General features: G+C 40.1%; 1 long non-coding RNA gene across 2 annotated transcripts in view; it reads left to right on the top strand.

The window, feature by feature from the left end:
• Window positions 1-17,664, top strand: part of LOC108444754 — a 65,502-nt gene that overhangs the window by 41,326 nt on the left and 6,512 nt on the right. The window contains exons 2-5 of one of the 2 annotated variants that reach the window (XR_001859420.1): window positions 5,057-5,130; window positions 13,755-13,860; window positions 15,126-15,233; window positions 15,453-15,597. This is a non-coding gene — a long non-coding RNA (uncharacterized LOC108444754). Of the gene's footprint in view, window positions 1-5,056; window positions 5,131-5,185; window positions 13,171-13,754; window positions 13,861-15,125; window positions 15,234-15,452; window positions 15,598-17,664 lie in introns of those variants that run through there. The other variant, XR_001859421.1, reaches the window with a different exon arrangement.

The following is a 17,664-nucleotide window of genomic DNA, read 5'->3' as shown; positions in this document are numbered from 1 at the left end:
AAAATTACAGCCAAAACTTCTTAAAAATTAATGTTTCATAAAGCAAGATCTTGCCTTTTGTTTAAGGCAGCAATTTATTTTCAAAATAGAGTTAAAAAAATCAAGTGATAATTCTTTAAAACCTACACTGATTGAGAGCATGATTCTTTTTCAAACAGCATAGTTCAGAAGCCTTGTTGAAATCCAATAATTTGGTTGTTCACCAGTAGGAGACGTCTTAAAAATCTTAAATATTTGACCCTTTGGCCTTACAAAGCACATTTTCACTTTAGAAAACCTTAATATGCCCAGGGTGGTTTGGATTAACATCTGTAGAGTCCTTACCTGTCTTTAGGCATCTTGGGTTAAAGAAATACAGCTTTAGAAAATAAGCTCACCTGGAGGAGCACTGTACTTGCACAGTACAGCAATAGGCAGTGCAAAAGTGGCCCTTTTCTTAAATCTTCATTGTTCTCATGTTTGAAACTATGAATTTTGGAGGTATATGTAAAAGAAGAGATGAATACCCATTGAATTTTGACTCAAGACCTTTATGTTCTTAAATTTACCCAAATTGATGGATTTAGCTGTAATTGAGCACTAGTTAAGATACACTATCTCACAGTGGGTTAGATTCTGATTTTTCTTTCCAAGTTAATGCCAGCATAAATAGAAAACATACACTGCAAGTGAACAATATGGAAGAGGGGGACTCTATAAAATCCAAATGTGCGTATAAGCAGCCACAAGTCCATTATCTGAAGTGGTTATGTCATCTTACACCAGCAGAAAACTCAGCCCCTCTACATTGGATCCCTAAATCTCACCTTACATCAGATGTTCAAAGGTTCAGATGAATAAGATATGTCTCTGTACAGTGTGTTTTAAATTAAAAGCTAGTGAAAAGCATGTCTCTCGATTTCTGGATGACAGTCTTGGAAAATGTGTTTCAACTCGCAGTTGCCCTCATCTTATTTGCCTCCACCCTCACCTAGAAACCAGTATCCAGCAATGTCAGAGCTGATACACTCGACAAAACCAGTAGCCTGTCTTTGCTGCTTCTTCCCTGGTTTGTTCTGGGCGCTGAGAGGTGGCTTTGAAAGGGCAGCCTGTGCAGGGCAGAAATATTTCTTGAGGGTATTGGGAGGTTGTTCTCTCATTTGAAGGAAACCAAGACTTCCAACTGATTTGAATTTTATTTTTAATGTTCATGGGAACCAGTCTTACATGCCTGACTGAATTCAGAGTTTGGATTTTTGGCAGGTTTTTATTTGAGCCCAGCTTGGCTGTTTTTCAAAATGTCCAGATTGCTCACATTAAATCTGAATAAGCACTACCCACTAGTTTAATCAGAGTCATCTGGTATACCTCTAATTAGTGTTAGTTAAAGTTGAAATTCTTAATAGCACAAAATGCTGCATTTTTGGGATGTATTTTGTAAACTCCTGATTGTAAAAATTGTAGGAGAGAAAATGGATTTTGCAATATTATTCAAAAATTGGAATACATGAATTATGATAACAATTACCAAATGGTAACAACATAAGGCTAAGTTCCCAAACAATGCCATCATTGTCCATTTAGGCATGCATACACATATACAGTATTTTTGATACAAATGCATTTATGAACTTTAGTTGGTCTTGCTAATTTAATGATTGTCTGTAACTGTACATTGTGCACAGTTCAGTAAAACATGTACACATCTGGGAGTATTTCACCAATTAAATAAGCATGTGACACTGCGGGTTTAGATGTTAATTGTTTCCTGGTCTTAACCCATTGCAATAAATGATATGTAAACAAAGTGTTATAAAAGTATCTTTCTGTTTGAATTCAATCTATATTTTGCCTGAGTCAGGAGCAGACCATTAGTGTGTTACTGCAGGTTGTCAAAAATAAAGCTTGAAAATTATTATACTTGTGCAGTTGTTGGGTCCTAAAGAATCAAGACCCCCCACAAATCTAATTTTTTTGTATTATGATCTGTATGTATGTGGTGCTGGTTTATGCTGAATTCCTCCCTGAAATCTTGCCTTTGAAAATGTTTTAACTTTTGTTGTGTCAAGACATAGACCAACTAAAACAGCAAGTCCTGAAGTTTGATTGTTTTATTAAAGTGTTCCCCAAATCAGAATGCTAGATTTGACTTTAATTTTTCAGGTGTCACTTCTAAATCCTAGAGAACTGGTGAACCATACTCTTGTATTTTGTAGATGAGCTATTGTTTTTACATTCGTAATGTAACAATAGTGCAAAAAGCATCTGTTTTCTCAGATTTATGTCTTCAGATGTTCTTGTTTCTCAATCATGCTTCAATTGATACTCTGGCCATAGCAATATGATTTATATTTTTTTTTTTTTTGGACACATTTCAGCTTCACTGTTCAAACATTCAATGGATCGTGATTACAGAGTTGTTTTTTTTTTTTTTTTCAAGGGCATCTGTTCTTAGCCACAGCTGAGGATGGGGCCCACTGAGCTGACTGGAAGGATCCACCTAGAATTTGTTGAATTAAGTCCTTGCACCTGGATATAATTGTCATGCTGCTGTGCTGGGGTTTTCTTAAGCTACTGGTAAAACAAATTAGCTCAATTTAAACTGGCATCCAGTAGGGAAGCAACAACTCACCTCATATAATGTTTTTCAAATAATTATTTTTCTATTGCCAGTTTTGCTTCATGAATATTTTCCTAAAGGCAGGATGAATTGTTAGATATTTTAAAAAAAAAGTTAAACACGAGAAGCAAAAAAAGCATTCTATTCTGTGTATCTGCTGAGTTACAACTAGTATTAGAGTGCTATACGATTATTGATTTTGTGACTGTCTCTTAGATAGATATATGTATAAATAATATATAAATATACATTAAAAGGAAGGAAACAGCAGGTAAAACACATTTAAAAATGTAGTATCACAGTGACACCTTTACCCTTGCAAAACCTCAAAAGCAGTCTCTGCACACACACTTCATGTACCTTTTGCCAGATTTAGCACTGTAATGGTATAACCACTTCTACGTTTGGGAAAGATTCATGCAAGTTTGCTTTTTTGTTGAACAGTAGACAAAGGTAGCTGTTTATATCTGACATGGGAATTTGTGTAAATACCATGGGATCTCATTTCCTTATGTATTTTAGAGCTGTTTGAACTTGGCAACAAAATTCACAAGCTTCCTGGAAGGTCCACAAAGGTTCATCGCCTCTGTTGGGCTTGCAGTGGCAGGACTTCGCACAAATCCCTGGAATGTGTGCATCTGTGTTAGCTTCAGCTTTCCATAATATTCCCCAAATGTAGACTCTGGGGGAAACAATGAAAAATCACCTCTGCAGCTGAACATTTCAGGATGACTTCTGAAATGAAGAAATAATACTTTTACTGGTACTCTAGATCTTGTTGTTATTTTTTTAGTAGGTGATGTGCTAATTTGGAGAAGAGAGGGGTATGCTCACTAAGCATGGAGGGTGCTTTTGAATGTGCCTCTAGAATAGCCCTAGCTTCAGCTGTGACCAAAGATGCTGGTTTTTTGACCTGGTCATGTCGCTGTGGATACCAACTTAAATTGCTAAGGCTGCTCAGTTGGCATGGACTGAAGCTACTTCTTATTTTTCAAATTTTAAAGCATATTTAAGAATATAAAAGGAGTCTTGGTCATCCTCTTGGATACTGTGGCAGAAATATAGATGTACATAGTATTATAAATCATCCTCTAAGCTACATTCTCTTTTAATATTGGGGGGACTCAAATGCACCAGGAATGTGAATCAAGAAAGCAGTGCTTTTCTAAAGGATGGCAAAATGTCCAGAGATCAAAAGTTAAATGTAGAAGCTGTTTCCAGTCCTTCAGCTGTGCAGTGAATTTCAAATTTTGGAGAGTGTATGTGTACAGTGGTAGGGGCAAGCAGGGACATTTCTGTGGCTCTTGAGAACAGTTTAACTCACGTAAACTTCAGCTTAAGGTAGTCTGTGTGTGTTACCAGTTCTGTTATCTGCAGAGCTGCTGTGTGGCCCTGAGGCCAGTGGGGAAGTGCTAAATGCAGATTGTCCTGCATGAAGGCAACTTTCAAACAGCAGCTGATTCCTGACTCAGGACACTTTAAAGGTGTAGCACAGTTTTATTTTTTTTAATTGCATCTTTTTTTTTTTAACTGCTGAGTCTGATTCTTGCTTGCAGAGCAGCCTGTTTTGCCCAATCCAGCAGTGTAACAGGCACTCTTCCATGGCATGGATTTGCCATCAGTGCTCCAGCTGAAGGCTCTGCATAGACCTGGGATGCAGAAAATTCACAGAGCAAAGAGGGCCAGCACGTAAAATAACACTGAATTATTACACCTCTTCTATGGAAGAGCAGGTCAGGGAGAGAACTATCATACCCTAACCCATTGTACTGATGCACACCCAGAGCAAAGTTTTTCTTCCAACTGAGACAGCCCTGAATCAGTGCATATGAGTGGGCAAGCAAGTTGCTCTCATATCATATTCCTTTTCATAAGTTCATTTTTCATGAGCTTCAGGGGAAAGAAAAAACCTTCAGTCTTCCCTTAGAGAAGAGAGTGTAACAGCTATGGCTGGTGTAAAGGTTGCCTCAACTCCTTTCTGTGCTCCCTCTCCTGTCCTGGCTTCCAGGGAGGAGAAAGTAGGAAAAACCAAGAACGAACTGAGTTTAGTATTTTGTTTTTTTTCCTTATGTGATGATAATCCTAGGACTACACTTAGAGAGAAACTTCCAGTGGGAAATTAAGCTAAACTGAAAGGCATAACAAAACCCAAATGACCTAGACTTCAAGAATTCCCCCAATGTTTTATTCTTCAATGCTTATTAATAGAGACAATACCAAACCCTTTTTGTTATAGCATGGACTTTTGTTTAGTAAATTCCATGTCACATCTGATATAATTATTGAACTCACAGTGTGGATAAATGTACAGACATGACTAATAGCATTCTCTTATAATTTCATTACAATGTGGTTTTTTTAAAACTGATTTTTTTCCTTCTGTTACAGACTGTAATATAAATGAACTCTCAAGTCCTGCCTTCTTTTTCTCTTTACCCTCTTTTAATTTCTTTTTAGATTTGATTCATAGAAAAATGTGAGCGATGGGTGCTACTGATTTGGGTCATCTGCATGCAATTCAAAAGAAAAAGGTAATTTTTTTTTTTTTTCAATTGCCTGTCAAGTAAGTGGGTGAGGTGTAGAATAAAGTGGATTTATGCATAAAACAGAAAACTTCAGGTGAAAGAACGGACCTCTTTTATCGCTGTAGAAAGAATCCATCTTCAATAATTAACAGTCAGACTATCCCCATGCTATGTTTCCTCATGACATCTGAGAACTGCTGCACTTCTTGAACCAATAGCTCTTATACAGCAACCAGCATCAATCCTGAATGAAAAAATTGTTCCAACTGCTGGTGAATGGCACTCAGTGGGTTTCCCATTGAACTATGCTGCGAAACAATGATGCACATTGGTAAATCACTGTGTGCCTTTCAGTTCTTATGCATATCCCATACTGGACAGCTTCCATTCACTCTGGCACCCACTGCAAACAAATGTAAGTATGCATCAGAGATGAAAGTGAAAATGCATATGTTAAATCCCAAATGGAAGCAGAAGAGTGTAATATATACATAGTTGCTTAGCAACAAACATGTTTTGGCCACAGGAACAGTGACATTAGTCAGAGAAGTGAGAGGGAAGCTGCTCTGCCCTCCTTGTCTCTCTCCCTAGAAGCTTCAGAAAGGTCTTTTCTTATTTCTTTCAGAGCAGAAGAGCAAGGGCTATTGTAGACATTTGTTTATGCTGTTAACGCAACAGACTGTAGGACAATCAGGCTTGGAGCAGGGAAATCTGTTTTCCCTCTGGATGTCTGCTGTAATGGCGCAGGCCCTCCCGTGCAGGCAGGTGCTTCCATCCTTGCTGCATGGCTTGCCCAGAGCCCCTCTCAACCAAAACACTCCAAGGGGAGAAATGAGATCTGAAAATGCTGCAAATAAAAAACTATTTTTGGCATCACTCACTCTGCCTTTGACCCTATTATGTCTTTCATGCTCCTATCATGGGTCTCTATTGTGACCCTTTCAAGTGCCTAGAAGCTTTTATTCTACAGGTATTTCACATTCATTGGGCTCTGAGTTTTTTCAGGAGTGCAGGTAATGTTTATTTCAGTAAATCACACACTGTTTATGGCGAGTAGACTGGTATTTATTAATTCCTCTCATTTCTGATGATTTGAATATCTCTTGTCTCTTTTCCCTCTTCCTGCACTGTCCTGCCCTTTCCAATGGGAGGCAAAGGAGGGAGCTTGGTGAATCCTGGTTCCAGTAATGTGCACCCCTCCATGCAAGTGGCTCCTACAGACACAAGTATAGCTCACACACACTGTGCCTCATGCTTTCAGCAGCCTGGGTGCTCTACTGGCCCATAGCACCTTGCATGTATAGAGAAATTGCATATTAGGGTTCAAATCCATCTGCCACTTTGGATTGCTGCAAACACATCCCTGTATACCTTATTATTGAGTGTTTCCTTTTAATTTAAGGTAACTAATATGTTTTGTTGGATCCCCAGTGGAGGAAAGAGCATTTCAGGCATGCACCTCTCTTTGCAAAGAAGGCTTTTTTGACCACCTAAGAGATGTGTAGGAATGCAAGATATATTGAAGATCTCAAGTAAAATCAAAATAATGGATGAAAGCAGGGTTAAAGGACCATTATGGTAAAACAAGTTATTTATTTCCCTTCATGGAGCTTTTATGTAGATAGTTTTATTTGCTCTCATTTTCAGTGAATTCACAGAGCCCCCTTTTCACACACTAGCACATATCAAACTGACAAGGTATAACCAATAATATACCACTTACTATCAGATAAGTTTTGGGAAAAAAGTGTGTCATTCTGAAAATATGGCAGAATTTGAGACAAGGTGTGGTGGTGCCTCTGACCAGAAAGGTAAATGACATCATTGTGGCAGGTTGGATCAAAACAGAAGGGAAAGACAAAAGACTAGAAAACTGAAAAAAGTGTGTCATTGATTCTGAAGAGCTAGAATCTTTTCTTCTCTTGAAATGCCAAGAAAAAGCACCAGGAGGTATGTAGTTGATGTCCTCAGCAAACCGCTGAGGTGAATTCTTGTCTTCATTTTCTGTCTGTGACTTTAAGCAATTCTCCTAGCATGGCTTTCAGCCTCAGTGGCAGTCCTGAGTGATCCTACAGCAATTAAACCAAGATATGGATCAGAAGTACATGGCTGGCTCCTCAGTTTCACCATAGGTGAAACTGAGCTCCCATTTCTGAATTTTGTGAAGCTGGCAGCTTGAGCAATGATGTAAAATTGGTTGCCTGAAGTTTCCCCCAAGAAATTCTCCTACCATGCTACCGCATTTCCCCCCGTATGTAAACTCTTCTTTTTTAATTTCTGAAATGAATGACTATATAGCTGAAAGATAATTAAACTAGCAACCAAAATAGATGTTTTAGAGGCCTGTTAGATTGCTGGTATTTCAAATGTGAATAATAAAAATTTTTAATGGTAATTGTTGTCATTGAGTAACACAAGATTTTACAATTCACATTAATTACTGAACTCTAATTTATTTGCCAGTGTATACATTTTAGTTTATATCTCTGTGACTCTACTCTTTAAACATAGGCTCAGTTGGTTGTCAGGAGTTGGCTTTCTGAGAAGTATAATTTCTAATTTTCCTAATGGAATTATTTTCTTATGGTTAACCACATAGACGGGCAGGTAGTTTCCTTTTAAAAAAGATTTACCTCCTTGTTAAGGAAAGATTATGGCTGTATTCATGCTTTTAGTAGTTGTGTTGTGAAGGTCTAATCAAGTGTCTGTAAAAATATATTTAAAGTTGTTAACAAGTTCACATCTCTAAACTTTGAGTTTGAAGAGTAATAGTAAGAGAATAACTGGGATGGAACCATGCAAGTTCTGAGTATGAGTCAGTTTTCTGTCCCTCCATCTTTCAGGAGGTGACATCTCTGCCCTACCTCACGGCATTTGTCTTCATGTCTGCAATACACTCTGTAGGATATTGTCAGTTGGAGTCATGAGGGTATTCTTAGCAGCTGTACTGGTCCAGTAACATGATCGGGGAACTTGGCTTTAAGTAAGGCTTCTGAGACTGTTTCACTATGCACACAGGCCTCATCAAGATTTATTAAATATCTTATAGGAAAAATTGTGAATACCTCAAACCCCATTTAACCTCTCCCTCTCTTGATAACTCTTGATAAACTCATTAAAAAAGTAAAGGAAACATAATTTTGATGAAACCTTCCAAAAGATGGGTATTTTCCTGGTTGGAAGAATATATTTGGAGATCAGTTATTGATGGAAATATCATCACTGTTCACATGGAAATCTGCACCAAACAGGATCCTGTGCTGTGGTCTGTTCTCACTGATTAGTGTCAGCAGTGTCCTGGGTGCAAAAACCAAATGTAATCATTACAGCCACAAAGAACGTGAGCCTGGGAGAGCTGTTGGAGGGTGGAACTGGAAATCATACTGGAGAAATGATTGGAAGAAATGTTACTCATCATGGAGAGAAAATAAAAGGTACTTACTCTATATACAGAGCAAAAGCTGGCTGCAGATGGAGGGTAAAACATTTGACTCTAAAGAAAATAATAAATAATAAAGAAGTTATGATGAATTAAACCATTTAAGTCTTCAATGACACAATGTTGTAAAAAAGAAAAATGTACTACTGAGAATTTTTTTTAATTGATGTAACCTGGAAGACAGGTGCATATGTCCTTCTACCTTCCTCAGCATGGGCAAGCTTTGGGCATTACATTCCAAAAAGGACATGAAGCAAAGGAGAGAATCCTGAGCCAAGTGGTCAGAACCAGAGAAATTGGAAAGATGGGAGCTGTTTACAGTGTACAGAGGGGAGCTTAAAAATCTCCAAATACCTAAAAAGTTGCTGAAGAAAGGAAAGAAATTAGCTAATATTTTTCCCCTGAATTGATAAGAAAATATAGACTTCGTTTACTTGAAGAAAAAATTAGGTTAGGCATTATAAAAGTCATAATTAAAGAACAGGTCAGATGGCATCGGGAAAATGTGTGCACTTCCACTTCTGAAGGACCTTACAAAGTAGTTAAATAAACAGCTGTCAAAAATAGCATAGGTACAGTTGATTTTTGACCTCTTAAAATCTGTTTCAGCTCTGCTTTCTATTATTTTCTCCAAGCGGATTCTGCCTCTTGGATGTTTGTTGGCAAAGCCAGCAATCAAAATAATAATGTAGAAACAGAGGCCTGTAAACACAGAGGATGTGGTAGGGTATCCAGCCATGTCATTCAGCCTCTGGTGGAAAGTGCCAAGATATGTGCTTTGGAAGGCTCACAGGACACATAGCTGCATGTCAGCCTATTTCAATTAGTGTGTTGAAATGGCGGATTACACATCTCTATAAAAAATAAATTGGTCTCATCCCTGAAATTATAAAAAGCCCGAGGATCCAAGCAAGAATGAAATCTTGAGCACCTCGATTTCAGGGGCCACTGAAATGCATTGTATCACTGTTTCTGTGGCACCCCACTGCCCTTGCTTGTCCTCTCTGAATGTCCCCTCTCCCACAGGGTGGGGTCACAGACACAGGGAAGCACGGATGGAGAGCAGTCCCAAACAGATGGCTTTCTGCTTGGAGTGTGGTAGCTGCTGGGATGTCAGGGAGCCCTGGGAGCCTTAGTTCTGTAGTTTTCTGAAGACAGTCTTGCTCTCTTAAGCGCTTGTATTCAGGCTATTTAAGTGTGAAGTTTAGATGGATTTTGAGTGTTTAATTGTACAACTGTTCCCTCTGCAATATCTGCAATATCTGTGGCACTGTACCACACCATCCATTTACTGTCATCCAGTGCCCCAGCTAGGAGCTCAGGTGAGCTGCTGGTTTCCATCGTGTGCTCAGTCACTTCCCTCTTTTGAGTCTTCTCCTGCAAAACCATCTGTGTCCCATGCCACCAGCCAGCACATTTGCCTCCCCCAAGCTCTCAGGGGATCTTTCATGAGATCCATCTGAGATTGAAAAATTTCTCAGATTTTCTTATTTCTTTATGCCTCTTAAAGGGGCAGTCAGTGTCCCTGAAACTGCTGGTCATCACTGGAGTCCCTTCTACCTATGCTGTAGGTGGGTAGCACCACTGGGCAGAGGCAGAGACTCAGCCCTTTGTGTATTCATTCCAGAGGCAGCTGAATCTTTCCTGGTGGCCCCTCTGTCCCTGCTGAGGCTGCAGTGGTGGGTGAGCATGTCCTGAACAGTCTCTGAGAGCCACAGAACTCCATATGGCTGTCCAGAGGGAGAATGACCTCTGACAGACCTTCCCACCCTGTGTTGGGTGGTGAGTAATCCTGAGGGGAAAGCAAATGCGGGGAAAAGTTTGGGCAAAGTTCACACATCTTCCCGGGGAAGGGAGCTTAGCCTTCCATGTGTGGATCCATGCTCTGTACATGAATACAGTGACATTTGTGTCTCTCTAACATCTCCTCCTAAAACTGCTCCAGGATGTCTTACTTGTTGCATGTGGGTGGATCTGGCAATGCATTTCTTGTGGACCAAGGCACAGAGTTCTTGGGAAATGGTCTCAGGAGTTGTTATTTCCATAACTCTCATCCTCCAGGGACTGGGGGCAGTGGGGACAGGAAGAATTGTGAGACTAGCTATTATAAAAAGAAAAAAAACCACCAAAAGCTGTTGTCTCTAATGCTGCATGCTCGAGCTCTAAAAGTACTGTCTTCTAGATGTCTGTAAAAGTCACTGACATTGCCATGTCACTGGATTTGTTGGCTCAGCTTTTAATTCTTTTTGTGGTGAGAAAGACACTGAAGGGTGGGGGGACAACTCCAAGAACTTTTATCAGCAGTCCTTAAGCCTGGCACACTGGCTCACCCTGTTCCTCCACCTGCCCCCCTCCTCATCCCTCTCAGCCCCAGTGGACCACACCAGCCATCACAGGGAATGCAAATTATTTTTACACAATGCTAGTATGTCAGGGAGGGCTGCCACACCAGAGAGGCCTTCAGATGCAGTTCTAGGTGACAAGTGGGAATCAAAAAAAGCTGAATGTGCAGGTTAGATTCTCTCTGCTTACCCCTGTGTTGGGTTTTGATTGACAGACAAGAAATAAAAAGTAAACATATTTTAGGAGGTGCAAAGGCAGTAGTGGCAGCAGGCCTAAGGATCAGGCTTTCTGGACTGCTGTTCAGTTTTCAAGAGGAGCACTGGTGGGATGGCAACAGACCGAATTGCCACCCTGCCTGGTATTTTTCTTTGCTTTTCTCTGCTTCTTTTTCAGCAGGGGGAAACATTCGGTGTGGGTGCTTCTGAAAGGAAAGGCTTGGAGGCCCATCTTCTGGCCTCCAACAAAATAATTTGTATTTTTTAAAATTTCCTGATAAATGAAACTTCTGCATTGTTTAAGACAACATCAATGTGCATGAGACAAAATTAATTTTAAACGGAACTGTTTTGAAATGAAAATGTTCTTTTTAGATAAGGCCAGAATAAAATGCTTTGAAAAATTTCTGCTCTGGTTTAGAAAGTGCAGTATAGCTGAAATGGACCTATTCCTTGGGGAGTTTCTTATATTGTAAAAGTAACTTTTTCTACATGAAAAGCACTTCCCCCCTCCAGTTAGAAGCCTAACAGCCCTGGTGTCTTGTGGTGGCAATTTTCTGAGGTGCATAAATAACTTGTGTAGTTATGAACACTTTACCCAGAACCAGATTTATCATATTTAATGTCTTAAATATTGGTGGAACAACTCGTATTAAATCCTGTGTACGATAATTTTTTCCTGATCAATTCCATATTTATAGCATTAATCATTTCTCTGCAGTTAATTAAGAGAATTGATGGCTCTTAGGCTTTCTTAAGCTGATTCTTTAAATAAATATATCAAACGAGATCTCCATTACCCAAATCAGACTCTGTCACAATAGCTGTACAGGGGCCAAAGAGACAGGAGCACAGATCCGGAGAGCATCCACGGGGACTTGACAAACAAAAAAGTGATATTTCAAGCTTGTGTCTCGGTGGAATGGGGAAATAATAGCAACATAATCAAGGGAGTGTTTGTGTAGCCCTTATGGTTTAAAAACCTTTTGCCTCAGCCGCGCTAATACTCTGAAACAAGGATGCTGATTATATGACCAATTGTTTGGCATGTGTTCCTAAACTGGTTTATAATTACCAAATTAATCTCTCTGAGGTATTAAAAGCCTATTTGCACAATCTTTGTAAAACTAAAAGGGAAGTGAAGCACTTTACCTGTGTTGATACAGAGCCCCGCAAATAGTAACTATTTGTTTTTGTAGCTGTTGTGGCTCTGGGAACAAGTAAATATAAACAGCAGGAAACACAAATACAGAGGCAGTGCAATTGGAGGCTGTCAGGAAGCAGTATGGTGGCTTCAGGAGCTGAATTCGGCTTGAAATAAGCTTTGTCTCAGTATGCGTAAGAGGCTTTGGCACTGTATCAGACCTCTGGGGAAGCCACTCAGCAGGGTGGGGATTACTATAGTTTGTGCTTCCCAATTCACGGCAAACTTGCTTCTCTGTCATACTAGTGCATTAACTCTCTCTGTCCCACCTCGGCGCTTTTTGTGGGATTTGTTTGCTTTCTAGCAAACAGCCTGACATCTGCTCGGGAGAGAGCAGAGAAAAACCCCCAGCACACATGACTGAGCGGCTGCAGAGCGCGTCTCCTCGCTGGCGAGGGAGGCAGGGAGGCACAAAGATGGCTAATTTTGCCAGGCTGGATAATTCTCCTCTGCAATGCATGCGCCGTAGTTGCTCTGACAATACCATCTAAAATGCAAATGAATTATGCCTGCATCGAAGAGCTGGCAGTGAGTGTTGTGTAGACCTGCTGCTGGCATAAACTTCCTCCTAATGGGGATTTTTTTCTCTCTCTCTGTGTGAACACATGGACTCCACTCTCTCTTTTGAGGTTTCACAAGGGTTAATTCTCTCTTAGCTGTGGGAATATTTTTCGTTAGGAGCAACTCGATGGTTATTCCTAACACATGACTATCAAAGAGTCAGATTAGCCGAGGGGGAGGGGAAAGACTCCTGAGTTTGCACTTCCTGTCTCTTAATAAAGCTGAGATTCCAGAAGTATTTAATATCATTGCGGTTTACATAGGAAATTGTCTGAACACTCTTAGTAAGTAACTGAATATATGGCTGCTATATTGAATACCATTTGTCCGTGGTTGTTTTTCTTTCAGTTATGTTAGATATCTAGAAAATGTTGTAAAAGCAGGATCTTGTTACGGTGCACAGCTAAATGAGGAACTATAAAATACAGTTTTAAAAATTTAAATATCTAAAATGTATTGAGAAATGTGAGGTGCACCAGTACTAAAGAAACAACAGCAATTGTTTTATATGCACTGCTAAGGCAATAAAATGTGGATTCCTTATGTAGGTCCAAATGTAGCAGCTGGATTTGGCTTTATGAACCATGAAAAATAGTTCCCATCTGGAAGTTGATGTTGAATAAAGATGCAACAGTAAGGCTGCATCTTACATGTAACATTTATATGTTTCCAACTCAATACAGCACTGGTATTGGAGAGGAAAGAGAGAGGGAGAGAGAATGGGAATACCCAAATCAGAAGCCTCTGGCCAACATTTTAATGTGTATTCTCTAATTTAGGAGCCTCACGTTTTGGCTGCGGGGTTGGGTTTTTTTGGTTGTTGTTTGGTTGGATTTTTTTGTTGTTTTTTTTTTTTTTTCTTTTTCAGGGCAACCCTACCAATAATCAACAGTGTACAGGTAAAAAGGCTTCTGAATGCCTTCCACCACATTCACTGCTTCAAAGATCATTGTCTTCATCTTCCTGTCAGCTAAGTAAGAAAGTGATAGTGTTACTGTTCTGTGATATTCATCCCCCAAGCCTCCCTATAGCCTTCCCACCTATCAAATTGGCACTTAAAAGTGTGCTCATGGGGCCTGCAAATCAGGAATTCTGTTCCAAAGTGGCTGGCCCTTTGCTCTTTACCTATACCCTGCCATGAGCAGTGTTTGCAACATGCAAATCCCTCATTTTCATATCCCAAACCCCCAATCATAAGGTGCCCAGGAGATCCTACTTCCTCTCACACAAAAAGATAAAGGTCCAGTTTAGAGACCTTTTTACAAAATCTGGCCCCAGACAAAACTCTATTAATTCTTAAAAGATTTTGTCAGGTTCATGACGCCCCAAAATTTTTTAAAATTCAAACTGCATACAAGCAAAAAAACAGTCCTCACTAAAACCTTACACTGTAAATTAGGTTGTAAATTCTTATTAATAACATAAGGCAACAAAAAGTCAATAAAGGAATGAAGTTTGAACATTTTATTGGCTCTTTTTTTCTTCCTTGAGCAAGAATTATTTCTAATGCAAGATGAAGTGTTAGGAGACGTGATGATCCCCTTTTTGCCTAGAAGATGTTGTGAGGTTTCTTTAACTGCAAGACTTTCATGGTGGCCCCAGTGCTGCAGTGCATCTGGCTGAAAAGATTTCCTGTATTTTTCTAAAAGGATGCTGTTATTGTTCCTGCTGCTCTGGTTGTTTCCATGAGCCTTTAAAATGAAACCAGGTCCCACACCAATGTTGTGAGGCAGACATTTTAAATGTTGGGAAAACTTTAAAATCAAAGTTGGATTTTGCAGGTATTCATTGTCATCAGACCATGGAAATCTTGAAACACCCTTAATCCACCTTTACCCTTCATATGAAATAACAACACACCCTTGGTGCTTGCAAACTGTATTCCTTTAACATAGGAAATAAGAGCCACATATGTTTAATATATTGACATGTGCAACACTCACTTGGTACATGTGGCCCACTGATGTGATCATAGGCTTTCCTCAAGTTAGCTCTTCAAATCAGAAGGCAGTGTCACCCTTTCACCTCTTGATATCCTGAGATCCCACAGCTACACTGCACCCTCCCGCTTATTCTGATCCCCTGCTCAGTGTAGCACTAGAGCACTGGTATTGAAGAGAGAGGGAGGGAGGGGGCTGATGGGAATATACAAATCAGAAACCCCTGAGTAACATTTTTATATGTATTCTCTAATTTGGGAGCCTCAGGATTTGATTGTTTGTTTTTTTTTTTTTTGTAGGATAACCCTACTACCAACAGTCAGCACTGTACAAATCAAAGGCCTTTGAATGTCTTCCACCACATGCCTTACTCCAAACCCCATTGTCTTAATCTCCCTGTCAGTTAAGTAAGAAAGTCATGTCCCTATTTTGTGATATTAAACCCCTCAAACGTCCCTTGTTGGGGAAGGCTCTGGAGGAAGGTGTGTGGCTGTATGGGCACAAGGGAGGCCACAACCCCTTTGACAGAAATTGTGCCACAGCCTGAATGTCTGCCATAGCTCTTTTTGGAGAAGTTTCTGAAGCTGAACTCAATGTGTTTGACTAACAGTCTATTTTCCATGCAGGGACCTTGGAGTTTCTGGCAGATACTCCTCAGACTGGAACCCAGACAGCTTGTCTGAATACAGAGAAAACAGTCTCCCTCAATCCTGAAAAAATTAGGAAAAAGGCACTGTATTTGCTGATCCTTGAATAAAAACATCCCTAATGGTGAGTGTGGTCTGGAAATAGCATGATGGGCCTGCTTCAAAGGAGATCCACACTTGTAGGTGTAATACATCAGCAGCAGCCCAGCCCCTGAAAGGAAGGGGGATGTGGGCTGTGTCTGCCACCTGAAGCAAGAGCATGAGGGTGGCACTGGGCTGGGGCAGGTGGGCAGCAGAGAAAACAGGCAGAGCGAAGGCAGATTTGGGACTGCTGAGTGGGAACAGGGAGGTCAGAGGAGCCAGTGAAGTTTGAGGGGGAGGGAGAGACCTAACAGCCTAACCAACATCCTCCATCACTCCCTCCCCTCCATTGTGGGGCTGTCCCAGCTCTTCACTGCAGCCCCTGCACATGCTCTACGCACCTTGGGCTGGGAGGATCAGGGCAACAGGACTGTGGGATGGAGGGGACACTTTTGCTGTCTCTCTGCCAGTCAGTGGGCTGCAAGTCTTCAACGTCCCTTGGCCTGGCAGGAAGAGGAAGAGCACAGGGCTGCATCCACAGGAATGGGCTTTTCAGGGTCCATGATCCAGTTCCTTTCTCCTCAGCCCAAAGCAGAGCAGATGATAACCATTACCTACTTCTTCTATGCCTTGAGCATGCTCTGGATTCAGTACAAAGACCATAAACATTCATTAACTTCCATGTCCAGCCTCCATGAAAAAACCCCAATACCTGGAGTAAGCCTATAATGTTGGCTATGGCATATGGAGAGGTGTCTGCCTCTCTCCACTCTATATTTACATTTATTGTTCAAGTTAGTTTTGTAATTAAAATGGCATTAAAGAAATTAAACATCTAGGCTTTCAAGTTCCAGACCTATTTTTATCCTTAAACTTGCAGGGAAAAAAAAAGATTTTTGCATGGAGGATATTTCTATTCCCATTTGCAGAATCTCCAGCTTTTTCATTGTTTAATTCACGTGCATGCAAATGTAGGGATTGTGCAAGCCTTGGCAGGGCATGCTCTGGAAGTTGTATCCAGTGCTGAGCAATTTAAGCATCTAGGTTTCACTGAGTTTGGCAATCCCTTCCAAAACTGCTGAATCTAGGCCAGGATTTGGGATAGACTTGTGTGGTGCTGTTAGAAAGCATAGGTTGAATGCAGTTAGCCTGGGAGCTGGAGAGCAGAGCTACAGTCCTGCTTCTGTCCAGTGGCTTTAATAAAGAATCCCATTTATATTCATTACCGCAACCAAGTCCTGTCTCTAATCTATCGCAAGGGACACTACAGATATATTATTTCTTTGTAGTCTCAAAATGCTCAGATGGTTTTTAACCTTATTAAATCTAAACCCCTTAAATGTGCTTCTGAAGCAAAAGTTTTAGCAATAAGCCTTCCAAAAAGTGCAAGATTTACAAAGCAGATTTATGGCTGTGTGGTGAGTTAAGTAACGTTTCTCTCAGCATATCATTTGCCAAAATTAGAGGAAATTCCCTGCTTCAACTGAACAGGGAGCATTAGGAATGTATATTGTAGTGGTAGATTAGATTGTTAGCACTCTAAGAAGCAAGACAACAAAGTGTTAATCTACCTAGATGATATTTTGATGGTTGTTGCATTTCAGGAAATAATAAAACTTTGTTTGAATTACAGAATGCTTCAAAGTCCTCAGGATTTTGCATTTACTATATGAGAATAAAACTGGTCATAACCTCCCAGAGTCTCTATCTCTGTTTTTTAATAGAACCAAGAAAACAATTCTTTTAAAAGGTTAAACCACAATCACATGTACTGTGGCTCCATGCAACTATGTGATTGCTTCTAAGTGTGCAGGTACTATCTTGGTGTTTACAGGTAAAGGATCAGGCAGGGTGTTTCAGAGCCACTGTGGTACATGGTGCAGCATCATGGCAGTTTACTTCACACAGAAAAAGACACACAGGTGCAGAAGTTATAGGTATTGATGAGACAAAAACTTAAAGACAGATCCTCCTAGTCAGCTTACGATTTTTTTTTCTGGTCAGAAATGATGTAAATAATCATTAGCTGAATGAGAACACTCAGTGTTATTAAAATAACATGCTATCAGTTTTTTTGCTATATCGTGTAATAACTAAGCAGACATTTTAG

This window comes from Corvus brachyrhynchos, unplaced genomic scaffold (assembly GCF_000691975.1).
Source record: "Corvus brachyrhynchos isolate BGI_N302 unplaced genomic scaffold, ASM69197v1 scaffold221, whole genome shotgun sequence".
Taxonomy (NCBI): domain Eukaryota; kingdom Metazoa; phylum Chordata; class Aves; order Passeriformes; family Corvidae; genus Corvus; species Corvus brachyrhynchos.
This window is presented reverse-complemented; position numbering and strand designations above follow the sequence as displayed.